The sequence below is a fragment of the Carassius carassius genome, chromosome 1, assembly GCF_963082965.1.
Source record: "Carassius carassius chromosome 1, fCarCar2.1, whole genome shotgun sequence".
Classification (NCBI taxonomy): Eukaryota; Metazoa; Chordata; class Actinopteri; order Cypriniformes; family Cyprinidae; genus Carassius; species Carassius carassius.
Window position 1 is genome coordinate 52,304,282 of NC_081755.1, and position 12,500 is coordinate 52,316,781.

Consider the following 12,500-nt stretch of genomic DNA (forward strand, 5'->3'; position numbering starts at 1 on the left):
TTTTAATTACGATCACATGAATGAACTGAAGTGACCAATCAGGAGACCGACAAAGGATGACGCAGAGGGTATGAAAAGGAAGCGGTAAGGAAATGGAGAGAGGGGATGGTAAACGTAAAGACTGCGGGGGACCGACAGCAGACAGGCATAGCTCACGGTTCTTTTCATTCACTGCATGAATTCTTCATCTGCTACTAAAGATCTGCGTGGAAGTGAACATTACTAGTAACGCTAATGAGTCAAGTCAAGTCAACCCCAAACGTGGAACTTTACCAAACGCACACGGTTACGAGTTGGTAGCCTACAGTCAACAGAGGGAACGAGCCGAAAGGGACACCAGCTGCCGAGCGTTGCCGGGTTTTAAAGCCTTACCTCAGGTACTCACTCCAAATCCATCCCATTCAAGCCCGAAAGTCTCCTCTGTGGCGTTGTGCAGTCACGTCAGTGAGTGATAAACGCACCTTACGTTACACACACACACACACACGCACACACGCGCACACACACACACACACGCACACACACACGCACAAACGAACATTCACAACTACATATTCTAATTTCAAGATACGCTCTCGAGCGCTTTTCTTTTGTTCCTGTTTTGTATGATTATTTTTGAGCGTGACAATTTTGCATATGAGTGTGATATCTTGAGTTAAACTTTGCAAATCATGGACTATTGATTACTGCGAGCCTACAACACTCGACCTATCAAAGTCATTGTGATTCGTTATTGTAACCTCTGTTGTGAGAAATGTTTTTGTTTGTTTTGCAAAAGTATAATATAAATATTTACACTAAATCTTTCTTGTGGGATGTTTTGTGAAGATTAATACAATTTGTTGTGTAACTCGTGGCTTACGAGCTATCCCGGTATAAATTATTATGGTGGTAGACCTTCATTCTATCTGGCGCCCGAATTAATTAAAAAAATCCTTTTGCAAGGGCGTGCCACCGTTACAAGACAAACATGATGTGAAGAAGTGCATATTAAGTGATTTAATACAAATCTTGGAGCCTATCTTCTGTTATAGAAAGGTTATTTTATCCTCGCAAGATTACCACAAAAAAAATAAAGATATCCATATTTGTTTACCATGGAAGATCAAAACCCGTTTGAACGTAATTCATTTCATTTGCAGTCTGTAAGTGAGCTCATCGATTAACAGTGCAATGTATATTTTAATCTTGCCTGATTCTAATGATCGTTGCAGAAACTGTGTGTGTTTTGATCATGTTTGTTGAAAAACTATGGTTAGATGGTGAAATTCACAATGCAACCGATCAAACTCTTTTCAGAAAGTCAAAAAGGCTTTACAGGACATAGAGGCCACGCGTGAAACATTTGCATTGGAAGCAAAATACACCGTAATCTTTGCTCATAAAGGTGGGAGATATACATGGTTCGGAACTGTAAAAGGTCTATTACTTGTTTGCACTCACAATATCAGGATGGCTTTCTGCATCAGTTTCGGTTTTGAGCAGGAGCGCTTCTCCCTGTATGCTAATGTGTGTTTGTATGCCTTGCAGATTGCGCAGGGGATGTATAATATTTATAATAAAATCGATATAACAATATTTCATAGTGCTCTGTGTGTATGGGCACAATAAAAGGAGAGAAGCTAAATGAACCCGAGTCCCACCCAAGACCCATCTGAAAACAAAAATTGTCCCGAGCCGGGCATGGGGCGTAGATTACGCGGGGGATATGGGGGACTTTTATCATCACGGAAATTCGTCCTCCGCACTTTCTCGGTCAAGTGTGTTCGTATAGAGGTTTTCAAGAGCGGGTGTGAATAAATATAGATTTAAACTCAAAGAGACAGGATCGTCTGCGCATGACCTGATATTTTATTCGGACCCAGACACAGAATACAGCGAGATGAACATCACACAGCTAAACTCTCACTGTGTGTGTGTGTGTGTGTGTGTGTGTGTGTTTCATTCACACTCGAAGCCGGAGCGCGCTCTCGCGCTGATAGTGATATCAGGAAACTCCTAATATGGGCAACAGCGTCCAGCTATCGCTGTTGGTTTCACAGAAAAACCTTCTATGAGAAAAACCGACACTTTTGGAAAAGACGAAGAGATTAAAATATACGATTGCGACAATATTAGTTTTATATATATATATTTTTTTTTTTTTTTTTTTTTTTTTTTTTTTTTTCTTCAAATCTCCTGCAGGTGATAAATAAAGTAGCCTATGTCAAAAAATGCTATTACAGTATACAAACTATTCTGCCTTATGTGATAAAGTGTTTGTAGTATATAAACAAATTTTTACTATTTTTAGTTGTCCAGCATTTATAGATTTCTAAGCCAATTAAAAGCTAAAAATTAGAGAAGAATTAAAGCAGCCTAGTATCCACTACCAGTCAAATTTTTTGAACAGTTTTTTTGAACTTATGATAATGTCGAAAACGGCGTAGTATAATTTATTTCAGGTTTCTTTGAATAATAAGTTCAGAAGAACAGCATTTATCTGAAATAGAAATATTTTTGTAAAATGATGCCTTTATCATCACTTTTTGTTCAATTGAAAGAATCCTTGCTAAAAAGTATTCATTTCTTTTCCTCTCTCTCTCGCTCTCCCTATATATATATATATATATATATATATATATATATATATATATATATATATATATATATATTACTTTTTTGTATATATACTTTTATATATATATATACTTTTATATATACTTCTGAAAAGCTGCTCGGATACAAGATGATACAAGATTGCAGACCTCTGTCAGAATGAATGAAGTGTTTCTGTGTGCTGTGCTGCATTAGACCGGCCCACTTTAGATCATAACTGACTATATTAAAATAATGTCATTAAAGCCTCGGTATACAAGTCTGCAACAGTGCACTGTCCTCTGCAGCCTTAGAAATCAAACAAAGCTTTCGTTTGGATGTAGTAATCTTAACTTCAGAAATGGAAAATAAGAAGCGACAACTGTATTTATTTAAACGAAATGAGGAGCAGAATAAGGGACGCTCAAAATATTTGTACTGTCCCATAATGTATGTCTGCATGTGTGTATATATATATATAGCACGACAACCATATAGCCTATGAATGAATGAAAATGCATCTTTTGTGAAGAGCCCGGTCTCATGAAGATGTGTATAAATAGTACTCCAAATAAAACAAAAACATAAATTACAAAAATAGACTTGGGCGTGAATATGATACGCATCTACCGCACAATTCTAATCTGCGAAGCAAAGATTCAGTGTTTTCCTGGCTTGCTCGATGTTGAGCACATTATCAATAAGTTGTTTGCGATTGCACAAATATATTTGGTGAAATCAAACCGCGCTCGTGACGCAGGAAGAGGATTTCAGCTTATAAAGCCTTCCTCAAACTAACAGCTGAGTTCACAAATAAAACAATAATGTGTGTAAAGCGGATGATGAATCGTCTGTTGAGAATGTGTTCTTCATCCGGTACATGTCTGTGAACACGGTGCAGTCTGCGCTCACGCGGGACGCTCTGATGCTTTAATCACGGGACGATTCCGTCTCATACGGAGCGATGAGCAACCCTATCATTAACTTGACGCTAGATGGCGCTACGGAGTTATTCTCATTGTGAAATATCCTACTCGCTCATATTTAAAGAGTCAGACCGGATGGATTGTAAATATGGTTGTGTTGTTGTAGAAGGAATCTGTTCTCTGCAGCTTGTCCACTACGGAGCTCCAGCAAGAAGTGAGACAGGAGACAGATGGCTGTTCAGTGCTTTATATCTTCAGGATGTGACTTTACATCATCCAGCTTTATACACTTCTTACATGAACAGAGGTGGCCAATGTGGTTTAGTCTGAAATAAACAAAAGAAATATCAGAATACACAGTAACATTTACCTCAGTAAACATCTTCTCTATACATTGATATTAAACACCACACGAGAAATCGTGCGCGCGCATCAGTTCTCCACATTCTGTATAAAGTGAACTACAACATGCACTGATGACAATAATCAGATGCTGTGGCAATATGACAGATAAATTAACTTATGTTCATGCACGAACATTTATCACTCATTGAAATAGCGGCAGAGAAACGAAACCGAAAGTAAACGGGAACCGCTCTGACAGACTGCAGTCAGCGCTGTGCACGCGCACAGCTACGTCACACGCACGTCGACGAGACTACTTCTACAAACCAATAAGGAATTTAGTTCAGTTATCATTGGCTTGTTCAACAAACATGAACAAAACATACAGTTTCTGAAACTGATCTATGATCATTACTGACTCACATTCATATGGCATGCATTGGTCATTAAAAATCATATCAAACAGAATATAACGAATGATAAATAATAATTTATATCATTTATTAATATACCAACACTTATAAATAGCGATGCTATCTCGCCAGCAAAACAACTGACAATGAACTAATGTCTGGTTTCTCTCTGAGGGTCAGTCGATGATCCCGGGAATAGTCACACTCTTTATTACATGGACAATGATAATAATATTACTGAGAATATGTTTAAAATAACATTTGAAACACCTGTGTAATATGTTCATGCATCGTGTATTATATTCTACAAAGTGCCGGCTACAGCAAATTTGGTGTTATTTATATTAGATCTGATCGGGTACAATCATTTGAAGACCGAGAGCGAATCATCAGTGAGAGAAACACAGAAACAATCTACAGACTAGTAACTGAGAGAATCATCCTCTGACTGTGATGTGATTGTGATGCATCTGTCTGTTAATGAAGGAGCTTCGGGACGCGTCACACAGACTGAGAGTGATGCTCTGAGCTGCGTGGGGTGATAGTGGGGGGTTAGTTCAACTATTTAGTGTGTCCCGACATTAATGTTACTATCTTTAATTCCGGGACACAGCAAGCTGACGTCACAGAGCTCGCTAACGCTGCGCTGGAGCTCACCGCACAGACTCCAGCCCGAGACCGGACTGAGACACAGTTTCACACCGGGGAATCTCACACTCATCCAGGACGACATTATACCTTGTTTGGGCTACAACAGCCTGACAGCGTGCCACTACATCCTACATATTAGTACATTAACAGTAGTTATTCGTACCCTAAGTGAATAAATATGTCATTTTAAGGGTCCTGTTCCAGTGACAAGCTGTTGTACACCAAAAGTTAAAATTTTGGCCCCTTATCTCCTGTATATAGCCTATACATACACCACAATTTCTGAAACCAGACAACCCTATATTATATATATATATATATATATATATAAATATAATTTTTTTTTCTTACCTGTAATTTCTTCACCAGCAGCTCTAGTGTTATGAACAGAGCTATATAATGTTGTATTAACAGATGTATTTTTAACAAGTCGGACCTTCATTATCTCTAATCTCTTCAGCTCCTGACTCCTCCCCTTCCGCCAGCACAGAGAGTAACGCTCGGCGCATGCGCTCTGGGTCCGGGACAAAATATACACAAAGCTTTCACAGACAGCAAGCAGTTTCGGCCCAGATCCAGCCCACATCTGGTCCATATGGATTTCACACGGGCCAGATGTGGGCCGGATCTGGGCCGAAACTGCTTGCTATATTACTACTTTAAAACGAAACAATTCAAAACAAAAACGTTTTCATTAAAACTCCCTAAGATGCATTTCTCTTTAAAGGCAAAACTAATGAGATGGGAGTCAGGATCATCATCAAATGCGTGGATGATCCAAAATGCAAAAAATTGGGAACTTTTAGTAACTCCCCACTCTCCAACTTCTCCCTGTATGCTAATGTGTGTTTGTATGCCTTGCAGATTGCGTAGGGGATGTATACTATTTATAATATAATCGATATAACAATATTTCATAGTGCTCTGCGTGTATAGGAACAATAAAAGGAGAGAAGCTAAATGAGCCCGAGTCCCACCCAAGACCCATCTGTAAGAAAAAAAACAACATAAGAAAATACCTGTCCCGAGGACATGATCAGTAAGTTTTGTGAGATCGCATAGATATATTTGGTGAAATCAAAGCGCGCTCGTGACGCGCGAGCAGCAGGAAGAGGATTTAACTTTATAAAGCCTTCCTCAAACTAACAGCTGAGTTCACAAATAAATCAATAATGTGTGTAAAGCGGATGATGAATCGTCTGTTGAGAATGTGTTCTTCATCCGGTACATGTCTGTGAACACGGTGCAGTCTGCGCTCACGCGGGACGCTCTGATGCTTTAATCACGGGACGATTCCGTCTCATACGGAGCGATGAGCAACCCTATCATTAACTTACAGACTACACTCTTGTGTAAATAACAGATAAAAGAGTGTGCTGCTGTCTAACCCCGGGCCTCGTGCCAAACAACACACACCGAGCCACCGGGAATCATCCCGGATCTCCCGATGAACCAATCCGGGCCCGGCAGAAGATCCGTGTTTCTCAAGCTCTGGACTGTCTGACAGCACAGCTTCAGCTCATGTGAGGTAATGTGAGTGAATCAGACCCATCAGACACCAAAGAACAGCAGGTTACTGCAAACAGAAGAAGAGCTGAACTGTGTTTTATTGTCTGTGTTTGACTGCACTCGAGCTCTGTCTGGAGATGCTGAAGATCAGCTCTTCGAGTCTGGGACAAATGCTGTCAAACTGATCTGATCATCTGCTCCTCACTTTTCTCTTTTCAGAAGAAGAGTCCAGAACGAGCTGGAGTCTGATGTGAGAAGAAGAAGAGATGAAGCACAGCTGTGAGCTCGTGTTCCTTCAGTCGTGTGTCCAGAGATCTCTTCATGCTCCGATTCAATCATCATCAGTAAAAGCACTGATTCATCAGCTCAGATCAACCCAATCTGACACATCTCATGCTTTGAGCATTATTGCAGCGCTTGAGAAGTTCAGTGTTTGTTCAGATTCATATTGAGGAAGATGTTTTCTGTTTAGATATAATATCTGAAGCATTGCTCTCAAAGATGTTTGAAAGAAGCACATTACTATCTGCTGTCAACATGATGGAAATATGACATCAGTGCAGTTTTCATCTTCATTTATTTATTTATTAATAAACTTCAAAGGTGTCGTGTGGAAATTATTTTTATACTTAGTGATCAAAGCTGTTTCTATTGATCATGATCTGGAAGCAAAAGATACAAGAATGTGCTGCAAATGAACAGAACAACAGGTATACATTATGGATTTTCATTTTAATAATTTAATCTTGACGAAGCATGCAATGTGTTTATTAAAATACTCCAGATCAGCAGATTTAATATTAGTGCACTGTTTAAATCCGAAATGTCCCGTGGTCAAATGTCTTTCTCAGTTTGTTCTTGTTATTATTCATCTTTTATTGTAAGAGAGAATAATTACTGCTGTATTTGTGTAGCTTTTGTCTTTCTTGTGTAAATCAGTTGTGACCCTGTCTGTGAAATCCAGTCTTAAGTTTAAAATCTAATCATGAGATAACAAGCATCAAAGTTTGATTTCAACCATTACTTTCACTATTACAATATTTGACACGGCCTTACTCAGTCAGTATTAAAGATATGAGATTATATATAATGTTGTAGGTCTTGATGAAGGATGATTTAATGTAGAAAACAGTCAGACTTTAGCTGGGTTTCACAGGCAGGATTCACTCTGTATCATGATTGAGATTAGAGCTGTGTTTTACAGCTGATCTGATCATTATTTCTGAAAGAAGTGTGTTTAGTTGTACTCAGCTGTTCTTACTTCCAGCTTCATGTGTTTTGTCTCTTTTTATTTCTTTATTTTATTTTAGGATGTGCACTGCCAGGGCCAGTAGATAAACCGCAGAAATCTGACTTGTTACACACAATAAATCCACAGCCCTTGCATTAGTTAATGACAAATAAATACTCTATTATATTAAGAATAAAATATATTAATGCGAAGGCATCAAGATTAAAATTATTTAATGGAGCAAACTGAATTAGGTAAAGATTGGTTATGGTAATATTTCATATAGCCAAGTAAACATTAAAGAGACAAATTAACTAATGCTATTTAGTTAATTAATTAATGTTGTGTATACTGAAAAAAAAACAGTTTTTGAGTTAAAGCAACACTAAATAGATGTAAATAAATGTTTTCGTTGAGAACTAAATACATTTCTTTCTGAAATAATGCTCTGGCTCCATCTATTGGTCAGATTGACTGTGACACAGATCTAAATCTAAGAAGACAAAAGCTACACAAATACAGCAGTAATTATTCTCTCTTACAATAAAAGATGAATAATAACAAGAACAAACTGAGAAAGACATTTGACCACGGGACATTTCTGATTTAAACAGTGCACTAATATTAAATCTGCTGATCTGGAGTATTTTAATAAACACATTGCATGCTTCGTCAAGATTAAATTATTAAAATGAAAATCCATAATGTATACCTGTTTACCTGTTCATTTGCAGCACATTCTTGTATCTTTTGCTTCCAGATCATGATCAATAGAAACAGCTTTGATCACTAAGTATTAAAATAATTTCCACACGACACCTTTGAAGTTTATTAATAAATAAATAAATGAAGATGAAAACTGCACTGATGTCATATTTCCATCATGTTGACAGCAGATAGTAATGTGCTTCTTTCAAACATCTTTGAGAGCAATGCTTCAGATATTATATCTAAACAGAAAACATCTTCCTCAATATGAATCTGAACAAACACTGAACTTCTCAAGCGCTGCAATAATGCTCAAAGCATGAGATGTGTCAGATTGGGTCGATCTGAGCTGATGAATCAGTGCTTTTACTGATGATGATTGAATCGGAGCATGAAGAGATCTCTGGACACACGACTGAAGGAACACGAGCTCACAGCTGTGCTTCATCTCTTCTTCTTCTCACATCAGACTCCAGCTCGTTCTGGACTCTTCTTCTGAAAAGAGAAAAGTGAGGAGCAGATGATCAGATCAGTTTGACAGCATTTGTCCCAGACTCGAAGAGCTGATCTTCAGCATCTCCAGACAGAGCTCGAGTGCAGTCAAACACAGACAATAAAACACAGTTCAGCTCTTCTTCTGTTTGCAGTAACCTGCTGTTCTTTGGTTCACAGAAGTGTTTTAGTCTTTAGTCTACCATCACTTCTGACATGAACTCAGATAAAGTGTCGGTGTCTGGTGAAATAACAGTATATAAATCATCTCTCATCTCGACCAATCACGAGAGGGAATGAATGAATGAATGAATGAATGAATGAATGGAGGCCAGTGGAGTCTCTTCCTCTACAAACACACTTTCTGAAACAAACCACACAACATCAGTTCACCAGCGAGGGGGAAATTAAACTATCGCAAAATGATCCTGACAGAAGCGGACGATTCGTCTTTATAAAGATTTAAAGTCTTCAGCATCGATATTTTATTTACGAGTAAAAGTGACCGTAGGCTAATTTATTAATTTGTGTCAGAAGCGCGCATCAGTGATGCTAAATCCACATAAATGTTGAATTATTTCAGGTAAAGTGACAAAACACACTCTATTTATTTGTTTCAATAAATAATGTGTTATTATTTTCCAGGAAATAATATAATGTGAGGAATAGTGGGCGCAGTCACAAGGTTACGGTTATCATTTCAGCCGAATTATGTCAGGAGAAGCAGAATCATAATTACTGAATCAGTATATATTATAATGAAAACAGTACTTAAATTCAAACCACGCTCATGCAGAGATTATTTTATTTATTCATCCGAGCTTGTGGAGAGAATAATGACTCATCTCCAGAGGTTTCCTCCAATGAAATGAAGCACATATGAACGCATACTTTATAAAACCATAAAACCATTGCCATTTCCATTTAAATCTATCTATCTATCTATCTATCTATCTATCTATCTATCTATCTATCTATCTATCTATCGCGTGCACCTCGGACGCTAGATGGCGCTACGGAGTTATTCTCATTGTGAAATATCCTACTCGCTCATATTTAAAGAGTCAGACCGGATGGACTGTAAATATGGTTGTGTTGTTGTAGAAGGAATCTGTTCTCTGCAGCTTGTCCACTACGGAGCTCCAGCAAGAAGTGAGACAGGAGACAGATGGCTGTTCAGTGCTTTATATCTTCAGGATGTGACTTTACATCATCCAGCTTTATACACTTCTTACATGAACAGAGGTGGCCAATGTGGTTTAGTCTGAAATAAACAAAAGAAATATCAGAATACACAGTAACATTTACCTCAGTAAACATCTTCTCTATACATTGATATTAAACACCACACGAGAAATCGTGCGCGCGCATCAGTTCTCCACATTCTGTATAAAGTGAACTACAATATGCACTGATGACAATAATCAGATATGCTGTGGCAATATTATTGCAATATGACAGATAAAGAAAGATAAATTAACTTTTGTTCATGCACGAACATTTATCACTCATTGAAATAGCGGAAGAGAAACGAAACCGAAAGTAAACTGGAACCGCTCTGACAGACTGCAGTCAGCGCTGTGCACGCGCACAGCTACGTCACACGCACGTCGACGAGACTACTTCTACAAACCAATAAGGAATTTAGTTCAGTTATCATTGGCTTGTTCAACAAACATGAACAAAACATACAGTTTCTGAAACTGATCTATGATTATTACTGACTCACATTCATATGGCATGCATTGGTCATTAAAAATCATATCAAACAGAATATAACGAATGATAAATAATAATTTATATCATTTATTTATCTACCAACACTTATAAATAGCGATGCTATCTCACCAGCAAAACAACTGACAATGAACTAATGTCTGGTTTCTCTCTGAGGGTCAGTCGATGATCCCGGGAATAGTCACACTCTTTATTACATGGACAATGATAATAATATTACTGAGAATATTTTTAAAATAACATTTGAAACACCTGTGTAATATGTTCATGCATCGTGTATTATATTCTACAAAGTGCCGGCTACAGCAAATTTGGTGTTATTTATATTAGATCTGATCGGGTACAATCATTTGAAGACCGAGAGCGAATCATCAGTGAGAGAAACACAGAAACAATCTACAGACTAGTAACTGAGAGAATCATCCTCTGACTGTGATGTGATTGTGATGCATCTGTCTGTTAATGAAGGAGCTTCGGGACGCGTCACACAGACTGAGAGTGATGCTCTGAGCTGCGTGGGGTGATAGTGGGGGGTTAGTTCAACTATTTAGTGTGTCCCGAGATTAATGTTACTATCTTTAATTCCGGGACACAGCAAGCTGACGTCACAGAGCTCGCTAAGGCCGGTGACACACTGGCTGCGTGTCAGGAGCGTGACGGCTGCTTCGCGTTTTCTGAATCGTGCGTGACGCGGCGCGCGGCTGCTGCTGCTGTAGGTGACAGGAAACCGACGACAGACCAGGCTCTTGTCTTCATGACAACAATATCTATACTTCATGTTGAGCATAAATATAAAGCCTACTGATAAAGGACACCGTCAACAGTATTGAAGGCAAAATAGACTAACGTTATGTTTGACAGGTGCAATATTTGAAAATCGATAATTAATAATTTATTTTTTCCATTACATTTATATCTGAATTTATGTCAACCTATAGACTTTCACACATCAAAATGTCATGAATTAATATGTATTTGTGTATAAAATGACATACATATAAACATAATTCCTATTCTATTTTGCCTGGAAACGCTTCCAACGCGCGCGTGTCGCGTGAAAAATAGGCGTCGGTTCTATTTCTATCATGCACGCGTTTTCTGAGACGCGCGTCTCACGCAGGCAGTCTCCAAGCTCTAACCTGTTAACATGGGAGCCAAATTAAAAACGGACACGCCACGCATCCTGTGTGTCACCGGCCTAACGCTGCGCTGGAGCTCACCGCACAGACCCCAGACACAGTTTCAGACCGGGGAATCTCTTCAAACAGGTCAAACATGATGGTATAGACATTTATAATGTAACAAAGGGTTTCTATTCCACGTAAATGCTGTTCTTTTGAACTTTCTATTCATCAAAGAAACCTGAAATAAGCTGAAGCTGAACTTTCTTAATGCACACTTTATCAATTAAATAACACAGTCTTACTTCTGAAACATCATTTTCTAATGAGGGACAGATTGCTTCAAATATAAATATTCTAAAGACATCTGAACAATACCACTGAAAAAAATATAAAAAGATGTATATAAATTAATTTAAGATGAATAGTAATTCTGAATCACTGACCTGTGAGTGGACTTCACGAGAGGAACACAGTTCTTCTGATGATTCTCGTGGCCACATTCATGACAGACGTCCAGATTTCAGTCTGGAGTTCAACAGCAGTCAGTGCTTCAGTGAAAGAGAGAAGAAGCGATCGGGCTGGAGCTTATATCACAGTCGTGTCTCACATTACTCACAGTCACATGTCAGCTGGAAAGTCCCTGTGAGTTAAATATTTAATTCTCTCTGCAAAGACTGGGGAGTTACCCCTCCCACCCAAAATCAGCATCTGTGTTTGGAGATCAGGTGTACTAGAGGACGGGAATCTACACAGGACTGAAATGACTGTTGCTTTAGGGGAACTGACT